This window comes from Canis lupus, chromosome X (assembly GCF_011100685.1).
Source record: "Canis lupus familiaris isolate Mischka breed German Shepherd chromosome X, alternate assembly UU_Cfam_GSD_1.0, whole genome shotgun sequence".
Classification (NCBI taxonomy): Eukaryota; Metazoa; Chordata; class Mammalia; order Carnivora; family Canidae; genus Canis; species Canis lupus.
Genome location: NC_049260.1, coordinates 44,583,943 through 44,610,963, shown reverse-complemented (window position 1 = coordinate 44,610,963; position 27,021 = coordinate 44,583,943). Strand labels below are relative to the sequence as shown.

General features: G+C 41.1%; 1 long non-coding RNA gene across 2 annotated transcripts in view; it reads left to right on the top strand.

Moving 5' to 3' along the window:
* The window catches only part of LOC119878068, a 39,456-nt gene extending 33,702 nt beyond the window's left edge, over positions 1–5,754 (top strand). For both annotated transcript variants that reach the window (XR_005386272.1, XR_005386273.1), the window contains one exon: positions 3,781–5,754. This is a non-coding gene — a long non-coding RNA (uncharacterized LOC119878068). The remainder of the gene's footprint in view (positions 1–3,780) is intronic.
* The last annotated feature ends 21,267 nt before the right edge of the window (positions 5,755–27,021 follow it).

Sequence of the window (27,021 nt, the reverse complement as noted above, 5' to 3'; positions counted from 1 at the left end):
ATGCTGTTTTGATTACTACAGCTTTGTAGCATATCTTGAAATCTGCGATTGTGATGCCTCCAGCTTTGTTCTTCTTTTTCAAGATGGCTTTGGCTGCTTGGGGTCTTTTGTGGTTCTGTACAAGTCTTAGGATTATTTATATAGTTCTGTGAAAAATGCTGTTGGTGTTCTGGTGGGGATTGCACTGAATCTGTAGATCGCCTGGGTAGTAGGGACATTTTAACATTATTCATTCTTTCAATCCATGAGCATGGTATACGTTTCCAATTGTTTGTGTTGTCTTCAATTTCTTTCATCAGTGTTTTATAGATTTCAGGGTACAGATCTTTCACATCTTTGGCTGAGTTTATTCCTAGGTATTTTATTTTTGGCTCAATTGTAAATGGGATTGTTTGCTTAATTTCTCTTCCTGCTACTTCCTTTTTAGTGTATAGAAATGGAACAGATTTCAGTATGTTAATTTTGTGTCCTGTGACTTTACTGAATTCATCTGTTTACTTCTAACAGTTTTTTGGTTATGTCTTTAGAGTTTGCTTAGCATCGTGCCATCTTCAAATAGTGTCCATTTTCTTCTTCATTACCAATATGGATGCCTTTTATTTCTTTTTCTATCTGATTGCTGTGGCCAGGACTTCCAGTATCATGTTGAATAAAAGTGGTGTGAGTGGACGATTTTGTCTTGTTCCTGATCTTAGAGGAAAAGCTCTCATTTTTTTCACTGTTGAGTATGATGTTAGCTGTGGGTTTGTCACAGACAGCCTTTATTACTTTGAGGTGTGTTCCCTCTAAACCTACTTTGTCGAGGGTTTTATCATGAGCAGATTTTGAGTTTTGCCAAATGCTTTTCCTACGTCTATTGAGATGATCATATGATTTTTAGCCTTCATTTTATTAATGTGGTGTATCATATTGATTGATTTATGAATATTGAGCCACCCTTGTATCCCTGGAATAAATCCCACATGATTATGGTGAATTATCCTTTTAATGTATTGTTGAGAGCCGTTTGTTAATATTTTGTTGAGGAATTTGCATCTATGTTCATCAAGGATATTGGCCTATAGATTTATTTATTCATGAGAGACAGACAGAGAGAGAGAGAGAGAGAGAGAGAGAGAGAGAGAGAGAGGCAGAGACACAGGCAGAGGGAGAAGCAGGCTCCATCCAGGGAGCCTGACGTGGGACTCGATCCCGGGTCTCCAGGGTCACACCCCGGGCTTCAGGCGGCACTAAACCGCTGTGCCACCGGGGCTGCCCTAGATTTCTTTTTTTGTAGTGCCTTTGTCCAGTTCAGTATGAGGGTGGTGCTGGCCCGATACAATGTATTTGAAAGCTATCCTTCCTCTTCTAATTTTGGAATATTATGAGAAAAATAGGTATCAACTCTTTGTAATAATATATCTATTTGGCACAGTTCACTTGTGAATCCATCTAGTCCTCAACTTTTGGTTGTTGAGAGTCTTTTTTTTTTTTTGAGAGGTTTTTGATTACCAATTAAAGTTCTTTCCTAGTAATTGATCTGTTCAGATTTTCTATTTCTTCTTCATTCAGTTTTGGAAGCTATGTTCCTAGGAATTTATGCATTTGTTTTAGGTTGCCTCCCTCTCTGTTTTTATCTTATTTTACTTTTCCTTACCTTCCCCTATGTTCATCTGTTTTGTTTCTTAAATTCCACACATGAGTCAAATAATAGGATATTTGTCTTTCTGTGACTGCCTTATTTTGCTTAGCATAAAACACTCTAGTTCCATCCATGTTGCTGCAAATGGCAAGATTTTAATTTTTGATGGCTGAGTAATATTCCATTGTGCACACACACACACACACACATACACATATACACACTACTCTTTTATCCATTCCTCAGTTGATGGGCATTCGGACTCTTTCCATAATTTGGCAATTGTTGATAATGCTGCTACAAACGTTGGGGTGCATGGACCCATTTGAATCAGCACTCTTGTATCCCTCAGAGAAATACCTAGTAGTGCAATTGCTGGGTTGTATGGTAGTTCTATTTTAGCTTTTTTGAGAAACCTCCATACTGTTTTCCAGAGTGGCTGTAGCAGTTTGCATTCCCACCAACAGCGCTGGAGGGTTCCCCCTTTCTCCGCATCCTCGCCAACATCTGTTGTTTCCTGAGTCGTTAGCGTTTGGCATCCTGACAGGTGTGAGGTAGTATCTCATTGTGGTTTTGATTTGTATTTCCCTGATGATCAGTGATGTTGAACATTTCTTCACGTGTCTGCTAGCCATTTATATGTCTTCTTTGGAGAAATGTCTTCTGCCCGTTTCTTAACGGGATTACTTATTTTTGGGGTGTTGAGGTTGATAAATTCTTTATAGGTTCTGGATACTACTAGCCCTTTCTTCGATATGTCATCTGCAAATATCTTCTTCCATCCCATAGGTTGCCTTTTAGTTTTGTTGATTGTTTCCTTCACTGTGCAGAAGCTTTTGATCCTGATGAGGTCCCAATAGTTCATTTTTGCTTTTGCTGCCCTTGCCTCGGGTGACGTATCTAGTAAGAAGTTGCTGCGGCCGAGGTTGAGGAGGTTGCTGCCTGTTTTCTCCTCTAGGATTTTGATGGTTTCCTGTCTGATATTTAAGTCTTTAATCCATTTTGACTTCTTTTTTTTTTTTTTTTGTATGGTATAGGAAAAGTGGTCCAGTTTCATTCCTGTGCATGTCGCTGTCCCGTTTTCCCAACACCATTTGGTGAAGAGGCTGTCTTTTATTCCCTTGGATATTCTTTCCTGCTTTGTGGAAGATTAGCTGACCATATATTTGTGGGTCCATTTCTGGGTTCTCTGTTCTGTTCCATTCATGGGTCAGTTTGTTTTTGCTCCAGTACCGTAATGTTTTGATGATTACAGCTTTATTATACAGCTTGTAATTTTGGAGTTGTGATGCCTCTGGCCTTGGTTTTCTTTTTCATCATTCCTTCGGCTCTTCAGGGTCTTTTTGTTCCATATAGGTTTTAGAATTGTTTGTTCTGTCTCTATGAAAAATGATGGTGGTATTTTGATAGGGATTGCATCGAGTGTGTAGATTGCCTCGGGTAACATAGACATTTTAACAATATCTGTTACAGTCCATGAACATGGGTTGTTTTTCCATTTTTTTGGAATCTTTTTCAATTTCTTTCATAAGTGTTCTATAGTTTTCAGAATATAGATCGTTTACTTCTTTGTTTAGATTTATTCCTAGGTATCCTATGGGTTTTGGTGCAATTGTAAATGGGATCGATTCCTTGATTTCTCTTTCTGCTGCTTCATTATTGGAGTATAGAAATGCAACTGACTTCTGTGTGGTGATTTTATATCCTGAGACTTTGCATAATTCCTGTATCAGTTCTAGCAATTTGTTGGTGGAGTCATTTGGGTTTTCTACTTCAGAGTATCAATGTCATCTGCGAAGAGTGAAAATTTGACTTTTGGATGCCTTTCATTTCTTTTTGTTGTCTGATTGCTGAGGCTAGGACTTCCAGTACTATGTTGAACAACAGTGGAGAGACTGGGCATCCCGGTTGTGTTCTTGACCTTGGGGGGAAAGCTCTCAGTTTTTCCCTATTGAGGATGATATTAGCTCTGGGTCTTTTTCACATATGGCCTTTACGATGTTGAGGTATGTTCTTTTTATCCCTACTTTGTTGAGGGTTTTTATCAAGAAGGGATGCTGTACTTTGTCCAATGCTTTTTTTCTGCATCTATTGAGAGGATTGTATGGTTCTTATCCTTTATTTTATTAATGTGGTGTCTCACGTTGATTGATTTGCAGATATTGAACCACCCCTGCAGCCCAGGAATTTTAGCCACTGTTTTCTAAATTGGCGCCAGTGCTATTACCTTATACCAAAGTATCCCTCAACCTCATTACCCATGGCTTCCCACCAAGTTGCCTCTCTGGTGAACACAAGAGTTGTGATGAATTAGAAGATAGCAGAGGCAAAGGTCTAAGGAAAGGCTGAGCACATCACCTGGAATGATGGCCTCCATCACGTACCTTTTACTTCCCACCTCTCAAACTGTGGATACATCTGCTGACCTCTCTGAACGTCAGTTTCCTGATCTGTAAACAGGAATAACAACACCTTGTCAACAGTGGGAAGATTAGATAAGATCCTGTATATGAAAAATTTGTGGCATAATGCCTGGCAACCTAGTAGATGTGTAAGTAGAACAAAGTATGATATCCCCAAATCTCTCATTCCACAACCACAAAATTCACATTATGGGAACATCTAGAAATGGAAGAAATGATTGTGAGATTTTTTTTTTATCACCACAGACCTGGACAAAAGCACTCCTTTGCTCCATAATAGTCTGTGACTCCCGTTGGTGTCAGGATGGCCCAAACTTCTTAGCATGAATATGAAGTCCTTTAGGACATACTCCCTTCCTACGATTTCAGCCTTATCTGTTTTCAACCCCTACTCTCTCCAAACTTGACACCCTATGAGCCGTGAATCATATGGAATATCCCAGTTGTCTGAAAGCACCATGCCCACCCTCCTTTCTGGGCACTTAAAAAATGTTCTTTCCAAAAAAAAAAATATTCTTTCCTATACCTGAAATGATATTCACTGTACTAATTTCTGTTTATCATTCCATACAGTTCAGATGCCATCTACTCAAGAAGATTTCTGTAGCCTCCTGATGGCCTGGCTGGGTTAAATGCTCCATCTCTGTGCTTTCCTAGTGCTCAAAGTGTTTTATTGCTATCCTAATGCTCTCAGTGTTCTGTTGGAATACTCTCCCTCAACTATCTCTTCCATCTCTCTGAGGTCCTTGAGGGGACTGGATTTTGAGATCCATAGTGCCTACCACACAGTAGTGCTGAATAAATGCTTATTCAGCATTTATTGCCAACACAAGTAAGACTGTTTAAGGAAGTGCAAGTTTTAGACAGACTTCTATTGTGATAAGAACACTTAACGTGCAATCTGGCCTCTTAACAGATTTTAACTGCATGTTATTGTTGACATTAGGTGCAGTGTTGTATGGAAGATCTCTACAGTTTATTCATTTTACTTAATTTATGCTTGTGGATTAATAACTGCCTAATAATTAATAACTGCCTATTTTCTCCTCCCCCTGAGTCCCTGTTAACTACCATTCCAGTTTGATTTTATGAATTTAACTATCGTAGATAACTCCTGTAAGTGGAATCATGCAGTACTTGTACTTTTTTGGCCTGGCTTATTTCACTTTGCATAAATATCCTCCAGGTTCATGCATACTGTCACACATTGCAGAAGTTGCTTCTTTTTTAAGGCTGAAAAGTATTACACTGTACGTATACACCACATGGCCTACCTTCATGGCCTGCCTTTATTCCTTTGCATGTGGACTTCCAGTTTCTCCAACACCATTTGTTGAGGAGATTGTCCTTTTTCCATTGAATGACCTTGGCACCTTTGTTAAAAATCAACTGACCACATACACAAAGGTTTATTTCTGACTCTTCTATTCCACTGGTATATATGTCTGTCTTTATGCCAGAACCACACTGTTTTTTTTTTATTACTGTACCTTTGTAGTAAGTTTTGAAATTAGGAAGTGTGAATCCTCCACCTTTGTTCATTCTTTTCCAAACTGTTTGGGGTCCCTTTGAGAGTCTATATGAATTATAAGATGGATTTTTCTATATCTGCAAAACATGTCATTGGTATTCTGACAGGTATTACATTAAATCTATAGAATGCTTTGAGTACTATTGACATCTTAATAATGTTAAATCTTCCAATAAATGAACATGGTATGTCTTTCCATTAATTTGTGTCCTTTAACTTTTTCTTTCAGCAATTTTTTTATAGTTTTCAGCATATAAAACTTCCACCTCATTGGTTAAGTTTGTTCATAAGTATTTTATTCTTTCAATGCTATTGTTGTCGAGTTTAGAGGTTTTATATATTCTGGTACTAATCCTTTTCAAGATGTGTGGTTTGAAAATATTCTCTCTAAGGATGTAGTTTGTCATTTCGTCATTTTAACACGTTCTTTCATTTCCAAAGTTGCTTAGGTTAACACTGTTTCCCTTACAACCTTCAGTGAGTTTTTTTTTCATGCATTCAAAATATGGTTAGAAGTTTCTGTCACACTCTGCGTTCCATCCTGATATTCCTGAATTCCTTAATGATGTTCTAAAATTTTGGATACATTAAATTTCATTCTGTGTGCTGTAAGCCTCTATAGATTGTGACAACTACATAGTGTCATGTGAGCACCAATCAAACATCACACAGTCTTAGTCTGCTCAGGTTACTATAACAAAAGACCATACACTCAGTGGCTCAAACAACAGATATTTATTTCTCACAGTTCTGGAGACTGAGAAGGCAAAGATCAGGATACCAGAACACCAGAGTGTTCTCCATGAGTATACTCTTTCTGGCTTGAAGATGGCCTCCTTCTCGTTATGTCCTCCCTCACTTGACAGAATGAGAGTGCGCTTTGGGCATTTCCTTTTCTTACAGATACTATTACTCCCATCATGAGGGCCATACCCTCATCCAAACCTAGTTAATGGCCACCTCCAAATATTATCACGTTGGGGCTTAGAATTCACATATGAATTCTGAGGGCTGGGGGTACAAATATTCAGTGCATAGCACACATCTATACGAGGTTCAAAGCCCCTTTATCTATACAAGTTCCCCTCCCACAACTCCTGCCAAGCACAGACCACTTCACTATCTCTGGTTTTGCCTTTTCCACAATTTCTTGTAATTGGATCACAGAGAGGAAAAAATATACACACATACATATATGTAGCCATTTGAGACTGGCTTCTTAAACTTAGCAATAGGAATTTAGGATTCATCCATATCTCTCCATGGCCTGAAAGATCATTCCTTTCTTTTGCCAAATAGTACTCCATCGTATGGAGGCACCAAGATCATTTATTCATTCACCTATTGATGCACATCTTGGGTGCTTCCTGTTTTGCAATTATGAATAAACGCGCCATAGACATTGGCGTGTAGGATTTTGTGCGAACTGATGATGTTGGACTTTGCTGATGCCCTGTGATCCTGGAAAACAAAGAAGGTGAAGAACTCTCCCCAGTTTGTGTTCCAGGAAACTGCTTCCTGCAAGGAGTCTTCCTTCCCCATATGACTCAGAGGAGAATCCACAGGTGCCCCCTTGTTTGCTGTGGCAAAACCAGACACGGTCCCACCAAATTCCCATTCTTCAACTCGTAAATGATTAGCCAAACTACTTGTGTTTACTGAAAAACTGGAGCAAAATACTTGTTAATCAGACTCTGCTTAAAGTTCTGTCCTTTCCCTGGGTTTCTGAACTTTGACCCACTGGCAGCCAGAGCCAGCACACAGCCCCTTCTGGGAGTAGGCTGGCTTCAGGGTGAAGCATTCCTTGATTCCCAGTCTTTTCACACCACCCTTTCATTCCATTCCTCCACCCTGGGTTCCCTGTGTCCTCTCTAGAAAATAAAGAGCCTTTTGGCCTAACTCTTGAGATGCTTGCTGATCTTATGGTCAGAGTATTCTCTCTGTTTATAATAGTACCTCTCCCCACCCCTTTTCCTTACAATAATCCTTTGAACAGTTTCTCCTTACTACCTCTGCATTAGTTCTGGAGGTTGCTTTTTATTTGACAGGAGATAAGTTTTTAAATCAAACGGGCAAATACTTAATAGCACGATTATTGGCTCCTATTACTGTAAGACTCTGGTAAGACCAGAGTCTTGACTTGGTAAGACCCTATCAAACTGTCTTCTAAAGTTGCTGTATGATTCAGAGCTTCCAACCTTAAATGAATGACTGCTGTACAGTCAAATGAATGTTGCTCTACATGCTCACCAGCAGTTGGTTTTGTCAGTTTTCTGGATATTAGCCATCTGAATAATGCATAGCATTATCTCATCACTACTTTATTTGCATTTCCCAAGTGCCAAATGATCTTGATCATCTTTTCATATGCTCACTTGCCATTTGTATATTTTAATTGGTGAGGTGTATGTTCCAATCTTTTGTCCATTTGTAATTGAGTTATTTGTTTAATTAGTCTTTGCGTTATATCAGTCCTTTGTATATTTGGACGCAAGTCCTTTAACAAGACATGGGTTGTTTTGTTTTATTTTTATTTTAAAGATTTTATTTATTTAGTCATGAGAGACAGAGAGAGAGAGAGAGAGAGAGAGAGAGAGAGGCAGGCAGAGACACAGGCAGAAGGAGAAGCAGGCTCCATGCAGGGAGCCTGACGTGGGACTCAATCCTGGGTCTCAAGGATCATGCCCTGGGTTGAAGGCAAACCGCTGAGCCACCCGGGCTGCCCTTGTTTTGTTTTTTAAAGATTTATTTATTTATTCATGAGAGAAACAGACTGAGAGAGAGAAGCAGAGACGTAGGCAGAGGGAGAAGCAGGCTTCTTTCAGGGAGCCCGATGTGGGACCCGATCCTGGGTCCCGGGATCACGAGCTGAGCTGAAGGCAGGCACCCAATGGCTGAGCCTCCCAGGCATCCCTCAGGCATGAGTTTTGCAAATATTTTTCTTCCAGTCTCTGGATTGCCTTTCATTTCTTAACAGCCTCTTTTGCAGAGTGCAAGGTTTCTTATTTTTTGTAATTTTAATTTTAATTTTTTTTGGCTTTTATGGCACTCTGTGGTTCCACCCAGAGTCATCCTTTACATTTTATTTTTAAAATTTTTTTTTGTTGGAGATCAATTTTTTTTGTTTTTTTATTTTTAATAAAGTCCAACTCAGCTTGCTTTTTCTTTCTTTCTTTCTTTCTTTCTTTCTTTCTTTCTTTCTTTCTTTCTTTCTTCTTTTTTTCTTTTCTTTCTTTTTTCTTCTATTTCATGGGCTCTACTTACGGTGTTCTGTGTAAAAGCTCAGCAGCAAACACAAAGTCATGTTGATTTTCTCCTATGTTTCCTTCAGAAGGAAGGAAGATACTTTATAGTTGAATTTTAAATATAAGCTCTTGTTCCTTTTTGAGTTAATTTGTGTAAGAGTGTCAGATCTGGGGCTAGGTTAAACTTTTATGGCCTTGGACTCCAAATTGTTCCAGCACCATTTATTGAAAAGACTATTCCTTCTCCATCAAATTGTGCCTGTACCTTTGTCAAGTTCAACTAAGTCATATTTGTGCAAGTCTGTTACAGGTTTGCTGCTGTGATGCATTAAACTCTGTGTCAATTCTTTGGTGATACCACACTGTCTTGATTACTACAGCTTTATAGTAAGCCTTGAAATCAGATAATATGAGTCCTGGACCTTTATTCTTCTTTTCCAGAAAGAAGTGTTATCTATTCTATTTTTTAAAGATTTTATTTATTTATTCATGAGAGACAGAGAGACAGAGAGAGAGGCAGAGACACAGGCAGAGGGAGAAGCAGGCTCCATGCAGGGAGCTTGACGGTGGGACTCGATCCCGGGTCTCCAGGATCACACCCCAGGCTGAAGGCGGCGCTAAACCACTGAGCCACCAGGGCTGCCCTGTGTTATCTATTCTAGAGCCTCTGGTTTTCTATACAAGTTTTAGATTGGGATGTCAATATCTTCAGAGAGCTTGCTGCAATTTTGATGGGGATTCTGTTGTTTCTATAGGTAAGTCTGGGAAGAATTGAAATTTTAACAAGTATGGGTTTTCCAGTCCATGTGTATGAAATATCTCTCCTTTTAGTTAGATTTTCTTTGATTTCTACATCATTGTTTGTGGTTCTCCACAAACAGATCCTGCGTATATTTGTTATATTTATACCTAAGTACTTCATATGTAGGGTTGCTATTGTAAACGGTTATTTGGGGGCAGGGGGTGTTATTTGGATACTAACCCTTTATCCAATTAAAAAATGGGCAGAAGACATGAACAGACATTTCTTCATAGAAGACATACAGATGACCAACTGACACATGAAAAGATGCACAACATCACTCATCATCAGGAAAATGCAAATCAAAACCAGAATGAGCTATCACCTCACACATGTCCAAATGGCTAAAATCCAAAACATAAGAAACAACAAGTGTTTGCGAGGATGTAGAGAAAAAGGAATCCTCTAGCACTGTTGGTGGGAATGCAAACTGGTGTAGCCGCTGTGGAAGGGCAGTATGGAGGGGGCCTCAAAAAATTAAAAATAGAACCTACCATATGATCTAGTAATTGCACTACTGGGTACTTACCCAAAGAATATGACAACACTAGGTCAAAGGGATGTATGTGCCCCTGTGTTTATTGCAGCATTATTTGCCATAACCAAATTACGGAAGGAGCCCAAATGTTCATTGATAGATGAATGGATAAAGAAGATATGTATGTATACACACATACACTATGTATGTGTGTGTGTGTGTGTGTGTTTTATACAGAACCCCAGAAGAAGAATCCATGTACACACACACACACTGGAATATTATTCAGCCATAAAAAAGAATGAAATCTTGCCATTTGCAACAACATGGATGGATGTAAAGAGTATTATGCTAAGCGAAATAAGCCAGTCAGAGAGAGACAAATATCATAGATTTCACTCATATGTGGAATCTAAGAAACAAAACAAATGAACAAAGGAAAAAAAGAGAGACAAACCAAGAAACAGACTATTAACAAGTGGAGGTCGGGTGTAATAGGTGAAGGGAATTAAAGAGTACACTTATTTTGATGAGCACTGAGTAATACATGGAATTGTTGCATCACTCTCTTGTACACCTGAAACTAATATATCCCTGTATGTTAACTACACTGGAACTAAAAAACAAAAACAAAAACAAAAACAAAAAACAAAAAACGCAACACCTAGTAACTATAAGTGAGAAAAGACTCAGAAATGGATATGTTAAAGACCTGATGAGTTATTTTTTTAAGTAATTTAAAAAACTATCAAATTCTGATTGTTCAGTGTTCATATGTAGGTAAGGAATTGCCATGTGTATATTGTACCTTATATCGTGGGGGCCGTACTAAACTCCCTTATTAATGCAACGGTTTTTTTTGTAGATTCCTTGGTATTTTTTATGTAAATAATTGTGTCTGCTGCAAATAAAAATTGTGGTATTTCAGCATTTCCAATCTGTACACCTTTTAATTCCTCTTTCCGTTCTTATGTAACAAGCTGGGATTCTAATACATATTGAATAGGAGTGATGACAGCAGACTTATCTCGAGGGGAAGTGTCTGACTGTCATCCTTAAGCCTGATGTTGCCTGTAGGGTTTTCCCAGATCTTTTTCATCAGGTTAGGGATGTTCCCCTCCATTCCTAGTTTACCGAGAGCTTTTCACATGAAGTCTGTTGAATTATCAAATGCTCTCTGCATCGATTGATATGATCATATGATTTCTGTTCTTTAGCCTGTTGATGTGGTGAACTACATTTGTTGATTTTCAAATGTTGAACTGGTTTTGTGTGCCTGAAAGATATGTCATTTGTTTGTGGTGTACAGTTCTTTGCATGCATTGTTGGATTCGATTTGCTGATGTGTTGTTGAGGGATTTTATGACAATGTTCATGAGAGATCATGGTCTGCATCATCTTTGTCTGTCTTGCTATTAGGGGAAATGCAGACCTCAGAGAACGAGTTAGGAAATGTTCTTCTGCCTCTACATTCTGGAAGAGATGGTGGAAAATTGGAATCATTTTTTTTTTCTTTAAGTGTTTGTTTGGAATTCACCAAGGAAAAAGTCTGGGCCCTGGGCATAAATACATAACTGTTCGGGTTATCTATTTTTCCGTGTGAGATTTGATAGTGTCTTCCAAGGAATCTGGCCATTCCCTCTACTGGTTCAAATTTGCAGGCATAGGATTGCCAGTGGCATTCCTTTTTATTATCATTTTAGTGCCTATGAGATCAGTAGTGATGTCCATTCTTTCCACTCAGATATTGGTAAGTTGTGTCTTCCCCCCTTTTTTTCTTCTTGGCCAGAAAGAGGTTTGCCTCTCTTATTGGCCTTTGCTAAGAACCCGGCTTTTGGTGTCACTGAATTTTTTTTTTAAATTTTTATTTATTTATGATAGTCACAGAGAGAGAGAGAGAGAGAGAGAGAGAGAGAGGCAGAGACACAGGCAGAGGGAGAAGCAGGCTCCATGCACTGGGAGCCTGACGTGGGATTCGATCCCGGGTCTCCAGGATCGCGCCCTGGGTCAAAGGCAGGCGCCAAACCGCTGCGCCACCCAGGGATCCCTGTCATTGAATTTTTGCTATGGTTTTCCTGCTTTTGATTTCATTGTCTTCTGCTCTGATTTTTATGATATATTTCTTTCTGTTTACTTTGGGCTTAAACTGGTCTCTTTTCCTACTTTCGTGAGGTTTATGATTTTAGATCATAAAATCATAAAAGAGTTTAGAACATAAAAGAGTTCTTCCTCTCCAGTACCTGAATGTATGCTCTAAATTTCATTTCCCTCTGAGGCAATGCTATTGCTGTATCACAATACTTTTGAATTTTCATTTTAATTTAGTTCAAAACGTCTTTCGGTTTCTCTGGAGCTTCCTTCTTTCATCCATGTGCCGATTAGAAATGTTTTGTTTCATCTCCAAACCTAGGCAGCTTATCCATCTACTTCTCTGTTGTTGATTTCTAGCTTAATTCCATTGCGGTGTGAGAACCTACTTTGTAGGACTCCTACTCCTTTATATTTGTAAAGTTGTGCTTTCTGTCCCCACATATGATCTATCTTTGTGAATGTTCCCCGTGAGCTTGAGAGGCTACGGATTCCACTCTTGTTGAGTGGAGTGTTCTATACAAGTCAAGTAGATCGAGTTGATGGATAATGCTGTTCAGGTTGTCGGTATCTTTTTGGTATCTGCTTGTCTGCCTGCTTGGTTTACCAATTAGTGGCAGAGGGGTGTTGAAATCTCTCACTGCAGTCAGGGATTTATGCATTTCTTTTTGAACTTTTACCAGGTTTTGCCTCAAACATTTTGATGCTGTTTAACACTGTGATTAGGGGCTTACACAGTTAGGATTGTTATGTCCTCTTGGAGAATTGACTCCTTAATCATTATGTGATGCCCCTCCTTATTCCTATCCCTGGCAGTTTTCATTGTTCCATGTCGGCTTTATCTGAAATTAATGTAGCTCCTGCGTCTTGCTTTGGCTTAGTGTTAGCATGGTAAACCTTTTCCTATTCCTTTACTTCTTAAGCTACCTGAGTCTTGATGTTGAGTGTGAGGTTCTTGCAGGCAGCTTATACTTGGGTCTTTCTTTTGTCCACTCAGAAAATCTCTGTCTTTAGTGGGTGTCCTTAAGCCATTCTCACTTAGAGTGATGATTGGTATAATCGGATTGATATTTGCGCCTGTTTTCCCCTCTTTTACCGTATTGCTTATACTGCTTCTCAAACTATTTTCAGCGGTTGCCCTAGAGTTTAGAATATACACTTTTACTAAGCCAAGTCCACCTTCAGATAATAGTATATGGCTTCATGTGTAGTGCAGGTACCTTATCACAGAGTATTCCTAATTCCTCCCTCCCATTGCTTGGGATACTTCTGTCTTTCACCTATCCGTGTGCTATGATCATTCGATACATTGTGCTATCCTGTTTTAGAGAACAGTCCTCTTTTAGATGACACAAGAATGAGAACCATAAAAGATGTTAATTCACCTCCATTTTACTTCACGAGTCTCTTCCTTTCTTTAGGTAGACCCATGTTTCTGACCCATATTATTTTCCTTCTGCCTGAAGAACATCTCTTAACGTTTCTTGTGAGGCAGGTTTCCTGCAGATGAATTTGCTCAACTTTTGTTTGTCTGAGAGTCTTTACCTTCTTGTGTTCCTGTTTTACTGGAAATAGATTTCTAGGTAGGTGGTTTTTCCTTTTCAATCAACACCTTAAATATTTCATTTCACTCTACCCCTCTGCATGCAGGGTTGTGACGAGAAGTCAGCTGTAATTCTTATTCATGTTTTTCTACGGGTAAGATGTTTTTCTCTTCTAGTTTGTTCTTTCAGCATTTTCTCTTTTAGTTTTTTAATACGGTTTGAATATAAAAAGTCTAAGGGTGTGTGTGTATATATGCTGCTTGGTATTCACTAAGATTCCCAAGTCTGTGCTTTGGTGTCTGTCATTTATTTTGGCAGCTCTTGGCCCTTAGTGCTTCCAACTTTCCTTCTTCTCTGTTATCTCTGCTTCTTTCCTTTTATGGAATTTGGATTAATATGTGAAACTTTTTCCAATTTCACACGGCAGGATGTTCAGTTATGGCTTTTTTTTTTCAGTTTCTCTTTTTACTTCTTAGCATTTCCATTAGGTCATAGGTCAATAAAACTTTCTGATCTTCAGGCTCCTCAGTTCTTTCCTTCATTGTGCTGAGTCTACTGACAAATCCTCATTCCTGTTGTCGTGTTTTAGTTTTCTAGTATTTCCTTTTAATTTTTGCTCAGAATTGCCATCTCTGCATATGTTACCCATCAGCTTTTGCATGTTGCCGATTTTTCCATTAGAGCCCTTAACAAATTAATCATAGGGGCACCTGGGTGGCACAGCGGTTGAATGTTTCTCTTTGGCTCAGGGCATGGTCCCGTGGCCCCGGGATCGAGTCCCACATCGGGATCCCCTCGAGGAGCCTGCTTCTCCCTCTGCCTATGTTTCTGCCTCTCTCTCTCTGTATCTCTCATTAATAAATAAATAAAATCTTTTTAAAAAATAAAATAACTATGATTAATTTGGTGGGTAACTATGATTAACTATGAAAATCTGTGGTTGTGCAGTGCTTTCAGATATAATCCACAGTTATTTCTCTGGAACCCCATGGATGGTAGTGGTAAGGTGGTGGGGGGGGGGAGGGGGGAAATTCTATAGTTTCATGATTAAATCTCTTATCTTTTAGTGGGGGCCGTGTCTCTGGGCTGCAACCTTCACAGGTATATCTTCAGTGGCGTCACCTTCTCCCATGCCTTCTGTCCTTCCCCTGGCTGCAGTATTCTCAGATTAGTTCCTGGAAGGCTTCACCCCTGTTGCCTACTCTGTTTCCCTTAGGTGAGACAGGAAGTGTGTGTGTGTGTGTGGGGGGGTGCTGTGTGGGAGGAATACCCTTCTTCCACCTAGGGTAAAGCTCTAGCAAAGTGTTTCCCCTGGAGAGTAGGCCTCTGTCATGGAGAAGGCTCTGGGGGTATTTTGACAATGATTATTCCTCCTCTCTCCCAGTCAGAAAAACTAGGGCATCTTTTCTCAGAACTTCACCCTGAAAATCCATTTCCTGGAGTGAAAGACCATAAACATGTAGCTTCTGCCTAAGACTTCAGTGGGTGAATGGGGGTGGGGTGGGCACAGGGTGGAGATGTAGTAGGGGAAGCAGATTCTCGCTCTCCTGTTAGTCCACACTCAGCTTCGAGCAATTCAACTTATGTACCATTTAAGTACTCTTAGCAGTTTATGACTGCAGAGGAATCTGATCCAGGAAAGCAGATCTCAGTTTGAACAGTCTGAATTCAACTCTCTCTCGAGATCTTATGTGGTGTTTTGCCCTGCCACCATAGTTCTCTGATAAGTTTAAAAAAAAAAAAAAAAGAAGGTTGATGCACTTTTTTGCAGTGTTCTCTTTTTTAAGGAGGGATTGGTGATTTCTACCCTGTTTTATATATTGGAGCTGAAACCAGAAGTCTCACTTGTGACCATTTTTGAAACCTAGCACCATCATTATAAGCCTGTGATTTGCAAATATCATGGTAAGTCCCAAGAGAAGCAGATGCAAGTTGAAAGTATTTGTCTGAGGGAGCCAGTAGGAAGAGTGTGGTGTTTATGGTAGGAAGAGTGATGGGGCACAGTGTGTGTGGGGGGTGCGGAGGGGGTGGATTTAGAATCAAATGATTCTTAGTTTTATTCAATGCTAGTATTATTTAACTTTTAAAATCTCTTTCTCTACACACACAGACACACACACACACAAACACATGTGTGTTTGTGTTTTGAGAAAATTAAGAAATAGGTGGTGCCTCTTATGTAGAAATAGTCTATAGAGATTTTACATAGGAGAATACAAAGAAATTCTAAGCATGATTTCCAGGAGATTGAATAAACACCCCCTAATATATACAATTCCTTAAAAAAGTATCTCTCGCTTCTGGATGTCAGCTGTCACTGTTTGTTAACTAATATGGATGTGTTACTTATGATCACAGCAGGTTTGCACAACAATTGGCTAGGGTAATAATGTGAAAATTGGCCTGTCCTAAGTCTTGGGGAAGCAATGAAAGAAAAGGGACTATGGGATCCCTGGGTGGCGCAGCGGTTTGGTGCCTGCCTTTGGCCCAGGGCGCGATCCTGGAGACCCGGGATCGAATCCCACATCGGGCTCCCGGTGCATGGAGCCTGCTTCTCCCTCTGCCTGTGTCTCTGCCTCTCTCTCTGTGACTATCATAAATAATTTTAAAAAAACATAAAAAAAGGGACTATGGGCCCATTTCACAAGTGAAGAAACGAAGGCTAAAAGAGATTCAGTAACTTGCTGAAAAGTCATGTGCCAAGTCCATCTGATGTCAGCATCGATGTCCTGTCTGGAATACTTCTCTGCCTATCCTGGAATACACACTTTTGAAGAGTCACAGCTTTATTGGAAAATGGTGTTATTTTTTTCAACTAGGTTTGGGGACCAAATTTACTGAGACAAGTACAAGGAGAGATGAATACCATCAGCCAGTTCTTTTCAGAAATCACAAATTATTAAATTATTTAGAAACTAGAAACAGAGACACCTAGGTGGTTCCGTGGTTGAGCGTCTGCCTTTGGCTCAGGGCGTGATCCCGGAGTCCCGGCATTGAGTCCCACATTGGGCTTCCTACATGGAGCCTGCTTCTCCCTCTGCCTACGTCTCTGCCTCTCTTTTCTCTCTCTCTCATAAATAAATAAAATCTTTTTAAAAATTAAACTAGAAACAAAGATAGAGATCTTCCAAATCTGTTTAATGAAGATAGCCTAAACCCTGATTCCCAAACCTGGAAAAGATGATATGTGCACACACGCCCACAGGCCCACATACCTGCGTGGTGCACAAGCACATGTGCACACTCCCACATGTGCCCGTACACACAGAAATATGGATCTGTCTCACTTAGGAGCATAGATTTCATGGTTTTATCCATCAATTTCGAGTATGTAGAGTTTAATGGTATATAGAAAATCTACACATCCTGGTAGTTTTTCTTGTCATGAGAGGATCGTGTAATATTGAGAAATATTTTAGTATTTTAATAATCTATCATATCAATAGGGCAAAGGAGGAGAAAACATATCCTTTGAAATGCTGGGGAAGAAACTCAAGAAATCCAGTGCATCTCTGATAAACTGCGGTCTTTCCTAGTTCTTGTCTTCAGCTGAGAAAATTGCATTAAAACCCTTTATTACTGCCCATCTGCAATCCCTTATCTGAAACCCCTGGGACCAGATGTTGCAGAATTCATATATCATACGTTACATAAGAGCCATAAGTGGGGTCTGGAATAGCACTGATGAATCTAATAAGACAATATTTCCACAGAGAAACACAAATATTCATGCTGAGAAGGATAAATAAAGTCTAAAAACAGCCTCCTGTCAGTACAGGTCATGTTTTATGTGCATATGAGACAGGAAAAATAACTCTGGTTTTCATAGCCTTTGAGATTTCAGACTTACGATAAGGGATTTTTGATTCTGAAGCATGTTTCTGTCAGTTCTTTCTGCATTTTATACGTGTTTTCCCCCTCTATGTTGGTAGATTTTTCCTTTAGTGAAGTATAACCGACAAAGAGAAGGAGCACAAATGATAAATGACAGCAATTTGGTGACATTTCACAAAGTGGACACATGCAAGTAACCACCACCCAGATCAAGATATACGACATTACTAGTGCCCCAGAAACCTATACTGTGTCCTTATCTAGTCATTACACCTGACAGTTAACCACTCTTCTGACCTATGTCACTGTAATGGTTTTTTGTTTGTTTGTTTGTTTTGTTTATTTTGGCTTGTTTTTAAACTTTCTACAAATAGAATTATCAGTCATGTGGCTTTTTATGCCTGGCTTCTTTTGCTCAATGTTCTGATATTGAGATCTGCCCATGTTGTTGCACATAGAGATATTTGCTTGTTTCATGTCTGTATGGTATTCTCTACAATGAGTATACCACACTGTATTTATTCATTCAGCTGTTGATAGATGTTCAGATTATTTCCGGTTCATGACTATCATCAATAACGATGCTGTGAACATTTTCATTCATGTGTTCTGGAGAACATGTTTGCACTGCTGTTTGATATATACATGGATTGGGTGGTAGCCAGAGTTCCATGCTGATGCCCAGTGACCCTTGTCTTTGCACAGTCTCCTCCCAGTGGGTGTGGATGGAACCTGTGGACGTGATGAGATAGCACTCCCACGATTATGTGAAATTATTTAGCAAGAAGGATTTTGCAGGTGTAATTAAGGCCACAGATCAGTTGACCTTAAGATGGGGTGATTGTTCAAGGTGGGCCAGACCTAATCAGGGGAACACTTACAAGGGCCGAGGCCCCGCCTGAAAGAGAGATTGGAGGTTTGAGGGGGCATTCACAGGGGGCCACATGGTGAGGAACTGAAGGCAACCTCTGGGAGAGGAGTGCCGTCCCCAGCTGACACCCAGCGAGAGAAAGGGGCCTCAGTCCTCCAGCAGCCTGGAACCGAATTCAGCTGACAACATGGTTGTGTTTGGAAGGGACTCTCCCTGAAAGCCTCCAGAAAGGGGCACATCAAGTCCACTGCCATCTCATCCTGTGAGACCCAGAGCAGGGAAACCATTCACACTGGGCACAGGCCTCTGACCTGCGCAATTATGAGCTAATAAACGGGGGTTATTTTAAGCTGTTAGGAGTGTGGCCATCTACTCCACGCCAACAGGAAGGTAATACAGATGTCGGTACCTGAATGTGGGGTGCCACCACTGCCAACAGTTAAAGATGTAGGTGTGGCTTTGGAATTGGGTAGTGGGCGAGGGCTGGAGGAATTTTGAGGTGTATGCTAGAGAGAGCCTTGATTGCCTCGGACCGACCATTAGTAGAAATCTGAACTTTGAGGATATGGCTGGTGAGGGCTCAGAAGGAAGCGAGGGACAGATTATTGGAAACTGGAAGAAGGGGGATTCCTTCTTCCAGTTTCCTGCTATGTAGTGGCAGAAAGCTTAACAGGATTGTTGCCTGTGGTTATGTGGAAAGGAGAAGATACAGATGACAAACTTGGATATATGGCAAAGGGAGAGGTTGGAGGTAGCAGAATTTGGGTAGCATAATAGGAAAAACCTAGATTGCCTTGAGCAGAGTATTAGTGCGGATCTGGAATTTAAAAACCAAGGATTGGGACGCCTAGGTGGCTCGGTGGTTGAGCGTCTGCCTTTGGCTTGGGACGTGATCCCGGGTCTGGGGATCGGGTCCCGCACCGGGCTCCCTGTGAGGAGCCTGCTTCTCCCTCTGCCTGTGTCTCTGTCTCTCTCTCTCTCATAAATAAATAAAATCTTAAAAAATAATAAAAACCAAGGATTATTCTAGGCTTTGAAACTTTATCAAAGAATTCTGTCTGCTGTTCTCTCAGCTGGATTTCCAAACTACTTTCTGCCTTCCGATCCCTGCCCCCTTTTCAAACCCGAATGTTCTAGCTGCTATCCTATGCCCATCCCACCACTGTGTGTTGGGGAAGATTGCTTGTCACTTTAGTGTCACCAGTCCTCAGTTGCAGACGGATTGTGCCCCAGGAGTTGTATTGCATGGATTATACCCAGGAACCTCATCCATGCCTGATTTAGATGACTGGGATCATGAGATTCTGGACTTTTGAGCTGTGCAGTTTTGATGAGCTCTTGGACTTGAGCTGTTGCCATAATACCACGAGACATTTGAAGACTGTGGGATGGACTGAATGAATTTTGTCTGTGGGACAGACTGGATCACTGGGGGCCAGAGGGCATGCTGTGGTAGGGGGAGTTCAAAGAGGATTTCAAGTGACCCTCAACCTTGATATACTCCCCTCCCATTCAGTATAAGAGGAGCCCGTGAACATGATCAGACGTCACTCCTGTGACCATGTTACGTTACATGGGAAAAGAGATTTTGGCACATGTATTAAGGTCCCAAATCGGTAGACCTTCGAATAAGGATGTCATCCTGGGTGGGCCAGGCCCAATCAGGTGAGCCCTAATTTTTATTTTTATTTTTTTTGTTTTTTGTTTTTTACCATCTTGTTTTCTTTATTAAATTTTTTTATTGGAGTTCAATTTGCAAACATATAGCATAACACCCAGCGCTCATCCCACCGATGCCCCCCTCAGTGCCCATCACCCAGTCACCCCAACCCCCTGCCCACCTCCCATTCCACCACCCCTTGTTCATTTCCCAGAGTTAGGTGTCTCTCATGTTTTGTCACCCTCACTGATATTTTCACTCATTTTCTCTCATTTCCCTTTATTCTCTTTCATTAATTTTTATATTCCCCAAATGAATGAGACCATATAATGATTGTCCTTTTCTGATTGACTAATTTCGCTGAGCATAATACCCTCCAGGTCCCTCCACATCGAAGCAAATAGTGGGTATTTCTCGTTTCTAATGGCTGAGTAATATTCCATTGTATACATAGACCACATCTTCTTTATCCATTCATCTTTTGATGGACACCGACGCTCCTTCCACAGTTTGGCTATTGTGGACATTGCTGCTATAAACATTGGGGTGCAGGTGTCCCGGCATTTCACTGCATCTGTATCTTTAGGGTAAATCCCCAGAAGTGCAATTGCTGGGTCATAGGGCAGGTCTATTTTTAACTCTTTGAGGAAACTCCACACAGTTTTCCAGAGTGGCTGTACCCGTTCACATTCCCACCAACAGTGCAAGAGGGTTCCCCTTTCTCCACATCCTCTCCAACATTTGTTGTGTCCTGCTTTGTTAATTTTCCCCCATTCTCACTGGTGTGAGGTGGTATCTCATTGTGGTTTTGATTTGTATTTCCCTGATGGCCAGGGATGCAGAGCACTTTCTCATGTGCGTGTTGGCCATGTCTATGTCTTCCTCTGTGAAATTTCTGTTCATGTCTTTTGCCCATTTCAGGACTGGATTGTTTGTTTCTATGGTGATGAGTTTAATAAGTTCTTTATAGATCTTGGATACTAGCCCATTATCTGATAGGTCATATGCAAATATCTTCTCCCATTCTGTAGGTTCTGTTTTAGTTTTGTTGACTGTTTCTTTTGTTGTGCAGAAGCTTCTTATCTTGATGAAGTCCCAATAGTTCATTTTTGCTTTTGTTTCTCTTGCCTTCATGGATGTATCTCACAAGAAGTTGCTGTGGCCAAGTTCAAAAAGGGTGTTGCCTATGTTCTCCTCTAGGATTCTGATGGAACCTTGACTCACATTTAGACCTTTCATCTGTTCGAGTTTATGTTTGTGTATGGTGTAAGAGAATGGTCTAGTTTCATTCTTCTGCATGTGGATGTCCAATTTTACCAGCACTAATTACTGAAGAGACTGTGTTTTTTTTCCAGTGGATAGTTTTCCCTCCTTTATCGAATATTAGTTGACCATAAAGTTGAGGGTCTACTTCTGGATTCTCTATTCTGTTCCATTGATCTCTGTGTCTGTTTTTGTGCCGGTACCACACTGTCTTGATGACCACAGCTTTGTAGTACAACCTGAAATCTGGCATTGTGATGCCCCCAACTATGGTTTTCTTTTTTAAAATTACCCTGGCTATTCGCAGTCTTTTCTGATTCCACACAAATCTTAAGATGATTTGTTCCAACTCTCTGAAGAAAGTCCATGGTATTTTGATAGGGATTGCATTAAACGTGTAAATTGCCCTGGGTAATATTGACATTTTCACACTATTAATTCTTCCAATCCATGAACATGGAATATTTTTCCATCTCTTTGTGTCTTCCTCAATTTCTTTCAGAAGTGTTCTGTAGTTTTTAGGGTATACATCCTTTACTTCTTTGGTTAGGTTTATTCCTAGGTATCTTATTCCTTTGGGTGCTATTGTAAATGGCATTGACTCCTTAGTTTCTCTTTCTTCAGTCTCATTGTTAGTGTACAGAAATGCCACTGATTTCTGGGCATTGATTTTGTATCCTGCCACACTGCCAAATTGCTGTATGAGTTCTAGCAATCTTGGGGTGGAGTCTTTTGGGTTTTCTATGTAGAGTATCATGTCATCTGCAAAGAGCAAGAGTTTGACTTCTTCTCTGCCAATTTGAATGCCTTTTATTTCTTTTTGTTGCCTGATTACTGAGGCTAGGGCTTCTAGTCCTATGTTGAATAGCAGTGGTGAGAGTGGACATCCCTGTCTTGTTCCTGATCTTAGGGGAAAGGCTCCCAGTGCTTCCCCATTGAGAATGATATTTGCTGTGGTATTTTCCTAGATGGCTTTTAAGATGCTGAGGAATGTTCCCTTTATCCCCACACTCTGAAGAGTTTTGATCAGGAATGGATGCTGTATTTTGTCAAATGCTTTCTCTGCATCTATTGAGAGGATCATATGGTTCTTGTTTTTTCTCTTGCTGATATGATGAATCACATTGATTGTTTTATGAGTGTTGAACCAGCCTTGCATCCCGGGGATAAATCCCACTTGGTCATGGTGAATAATCTTCTTAATGTATTGTTGGATCCTATTGGTTAGTATCTTGTTGAGAATTTCTGCATCTGTTTTCCTCAGGGATGTTGGTCTATAATTCTCCTTTTAGGTTGGGTCCTTGTCTGGTTTTGGAATTAAGGTGATGCTGGCCTCATAGAACGAGTTTGGAAGTATTCCGTCTCTTTTTATCTTTCCAAACAGCTTTAGTAGAATAGGTATGGTTTCTTCTTTAAACGTTTGATAGAATTCCCCTGGGATGCCATCTGGCCCTGGACTTTTGTGTCTTGGGAGGTTTTTGATGACTGCTTCAATGTCCTCCGGGGTTATCAGCCTGTTCAGGTTTACTATTTCTTCCTGTTCCAGTTTTGGTAGTTTGTGATTTTCCAGAAATGCGTCCGTTTCTTCTATATTGCCTACTTTATTGGCGTATAGCGGCTCATAATAAGTTTTGAAAATCGTTTGTATGTCCTCGGTATTGGTGGCGATCTCTCCTTTCTCATTCATGATTTTATTAATTTGAGTCTTTTCTCTCTTCTTTTTAATAAGGCTGGCTAATGGTTTATCTGTCTTATTAATTCTTTCAAAGAACCAACTCCTGGTTTTGTTGATCTGTTCCACAGTTCTTCTGGTCTCGATTTCGTTGAGTTCTGCTAGAATCTTTATTAATTCTCTTCTTCTGCTGGGTGTAGGATCTATTTGCTGTTTTTTCTCCAGCTCCTTTAGGTGCAAGGTTAGCTTTTGTATTTGAGTTCTTTCCAGTTTTTGGATGGATGTTTGTATTGTGATGTAGTTCCCCCTCAGGACTGCCTTTGCTGTGTCCCAAAGATTTTGAACGGTTGTATCTTCATTCTCATTAGTTTCCATGAATCTTTTTAATTCTTCTCTAATTCCCTGGTTGACCCTTTCATCTTTTAGCAGGATGCTCTTTAACCTCCACTTATTTGAAATCCTTCCAAACTTCGTCTTGTGATTTAGTTCTAGTTTCAAAGCATTATGGTATGAAAATATGAAGGGGACGATCCCAATCTTTTGGTATCAGTTAAGATCTGATTTGTGACCCAGTATGTGGTCTATTCTGGAGAAAGTTCCGTGTGCACTCGAGAAGAATGTGTATTCAGTTGCGTTTGGATGTAAAGTTCTGTAAATATCTGTGAAATCCATCTGGTCCAGTGTATCATTTAAAGCTCTTGTATTCTTTGGAGATGTTGTGCTTAGAAGATCTGTCGATTGTAGAAAGTGGTGTGTTCAAGTCTCCCAGTATCAGTGTATTATTGTCTAAGTATGTTTAGACATAAACATACTTACTTTGTTTATTAATTGATTGATACACTTGGCAGCTCCCACATTCGGCGCATAAATATTCATGATTGTTACGTCCTCTTGTTGCATAGATCCTTTAAGCATGATATAGTGGTCCTCTTCATCTCTTACTACAGTCTTTGGGATAAACTTTAATTTATCTGATATAGGGATGGCTACCCCTGCTTTCTTTTGAGGACCATTTGAATGGTAAATCGTTCTCCAACCTTTCATTTTCAGGCTATAGGTGTCCTTATGTCTAAAATGAGTCTCTTGTAAACAGCAAATAGATGGGTCCTGCTTTTTTATCCAGTCTGAAACCCTGTGCCTTTCGATGGGGTCATTAAGCCCACTCACGTTCAGAGTTACTATTGAAAGATATGAATTTAGTGTCATCATGATACCTATTCAGTCCCTGTTTTTGTGGATTATTTCCTTGGACTTCCTCTTTCTTTTACAGAGTCCCCCTCAATATTTCTTGCAGAGCTGGTTTGGTGGTCACATATTCTTTCAGTTTCTGCCTATCTTGGAAGCTCTTTATCTCTCCTTCTATTCTGAATGAGAGCCTTGCTGGATAAATTATTCTTGGCTGCATGTTCTTCTCATTTAGGACCCTGAATATATCTTGCCAGCCCTTTCTGGCCTGTAGGTCTCTGTGGAGATGTCTGCTGTCATCCTAATACTTCTCCCCACAAAGGTTATGGATTTCTTACCTCTTGCTGCTTTTAGGATCTTCTCTTTATCTTTGGAATTTGCAAGTTTTGGTATTAAATGTCGAGGTGTTGAGCGGTTTTTATTGACTTTAGAGGGGGAAGCTCTCTATCTCCTGGATCTGAATGCCTGTTTCCCTTTCCCAGTTAGGGAAGTTCTCAGCTATGATTTGTTCAAATACACTTTCTGGTCCTCTGTCCCTTTCGGCGCCCTCGGGAACCCCCGTAGATTAAACGTAGATTTTTTTCCTTCTGAGGCTGTCATTTATTTCCCTTAACCTATCCTCATGTTATTTTAATTGTTTTTCTCTTTTTTCCTCAGCTTCCTTCCTTGCCATCAACTTGTCTTCTATGTCACTCACTAGTTCTTCTACCTCATTATCCCTCGTTGTTAGGACCTCCAGTTTGGTTTGCATCTCATTTAATTGATTTTTAATTTCGGTTTGATTAGATCTAAATTCTGCAGTCATGAAGTCTCTTGAATCCTTTATACCTTTTTTTAGAGCCACCAGTAGCTTTATAATTGTGCTTCTGAATTGGCTTTCTGACATTGAATTGTAATCCAAATTTTGTAATTCTGTGGGAGAGAGTACTGTTTCTGATTCCTTCTTTTGTGGTGAGCTTTTCCTTCTAGTCATTTTGCTTAGTGCAAAGTGGACAAAAACAAGTTGTATTGCAAAAAGGAGAAAAAGAGAGAAAAAAGGGGGGGGACAAACAGAAAACAAAAAACAAGGGGGAGTATCCTCTGATTCTACATACTGTTAATCCCTCAGCTTCCCCTGGAACTTCCCATTGCTGCTTGGTCAATAACTTGCTTTTCCCCTGTCCTTCTAGCTGGTCTTCTGGGGGAGCGTCCTGCTGTGCTGATTCTCAGGTGTGTGCACCTGGGGGAGCTGCCCAGCCCCCTGCCAGGTGCACGGCTCAGTGGGAGCTGCTTATCCTGTGAGGCCCCTGCTCAGTCCCAGGTACAAGGTGACACCAGGAAGAACAACAACAGTGGCAGCGGCCAGCTCTCCAGCTCTGGAGTCAGCTCCAGCAGTAACTACCGCAGCTCCCATTCTGCAGGGGCCTGGATGCTCCGGGGGCGTGGGGTGCCTATCTGCACAGCTCAGGGCCGCCCAACGGCAGGAGCGTCTTTGCTGTCTTGTGTCCTCCCAAGCCTCTGCCTGTCCCGGGGGGAGTGCTGGATCTTGGACTGTGTCCCCCAGCGCTCTGGGCTCTGGGGCCTGCACCGCTGGAATTGCGCTCCCGGGCCCCGCAGCCCCCTCCACGTGGACCCGCTGCCTGAACCGCAGGAGCTGCTGGGGGGTGGGGACCCTCCCGGCGCGTGCTCCAGGTCTTTAGGGAGCTCAGCCCGCGCTGTGTGGCGCGCTCTCCCCTGGGGCGCAGTTCCTCTGTTAGTGCCCCTGGGAACCTGAGGCCATCCCTGCCCCTCCTGGGATCCTGCCTGGAGCTCCCTGCAAGCGCCTTTCCCTCCGGGAAGGTTGGTAAAGCTCCTGCTTCTCTGGGCCTGGGCTTTCCTGTCCTGGGGGCACTCCCCGGGGGCCTTAGCCCGGCTCCTCCTGGGGGCCCCTCCCCCTTGGATGCTTTTGTATTTCTTTTATTTTTTTTTCCCATCTTCCTACCTTGATAGAAGCGCAAACTCTTCTCGCTGTAGCATTCCAGCTGTTCTCTCTTTAAATCTCAGACCGAATTCGTAGGCTTTTCAGGATGATTTAAAAGTTATCTAGGTAAGTTGGTGGGGACAGGTGACTTGGGGACCCTACTCTTCCGCCATCTTGCCCCGCCTCCTCCAGGTGAGCCCTTAAAATGGGCACCTCCTGAGAGACTCAAGCATGAGAGGGTGTCTGGAGGGGTCCCTGTGACAAGGAACTTCAGGCAGCCTCTAGGAGCTGAGAGTGGGACCGAATTCTGCCAATAACCCAAATGAGCGTGGCGCAGTGGACTTCTCCTCAGTCTCTACAAAGAAACACCACCTGCCCAACACCTATTTCACCCTGTGATACACTGAACAAGGAACAAAGGTGTGCCACACATGTACTTGTGACCTACAGAACTGTGAGCTAATAAATAGACATTGTTTTTAAGTCACTGAGTTGATGGTACTTTGTTACACAGGAATAGACCACTAATACTGATGGCGTTGCTGGGTTATAGAGAATGTACATGTTCAGCCCTCATAGATAGTGCCAGTTTTCCAAAGAGGTGGTACCAAGCCAATCTACATTTGCACCAGCATTAGACAGTTCCTCCTTATCCTCATCAAACCTTGATATCGTTAGTTGTCTTGTCTATTCCGATAGATGTTTCCTGATACCTCTTTGGAACTTTATTTTCTAAAGATTTGTTTTTTTGGAGAGAGAGGGAGAGAGAGCACATGTGCGCAAGTGCACGCAGAGGGAGAGGGAGGGGAGAGAGAGTCTTAAGCCCCAAACGCTGGCTCCATCTCACAACCTTGAGATCTTGACC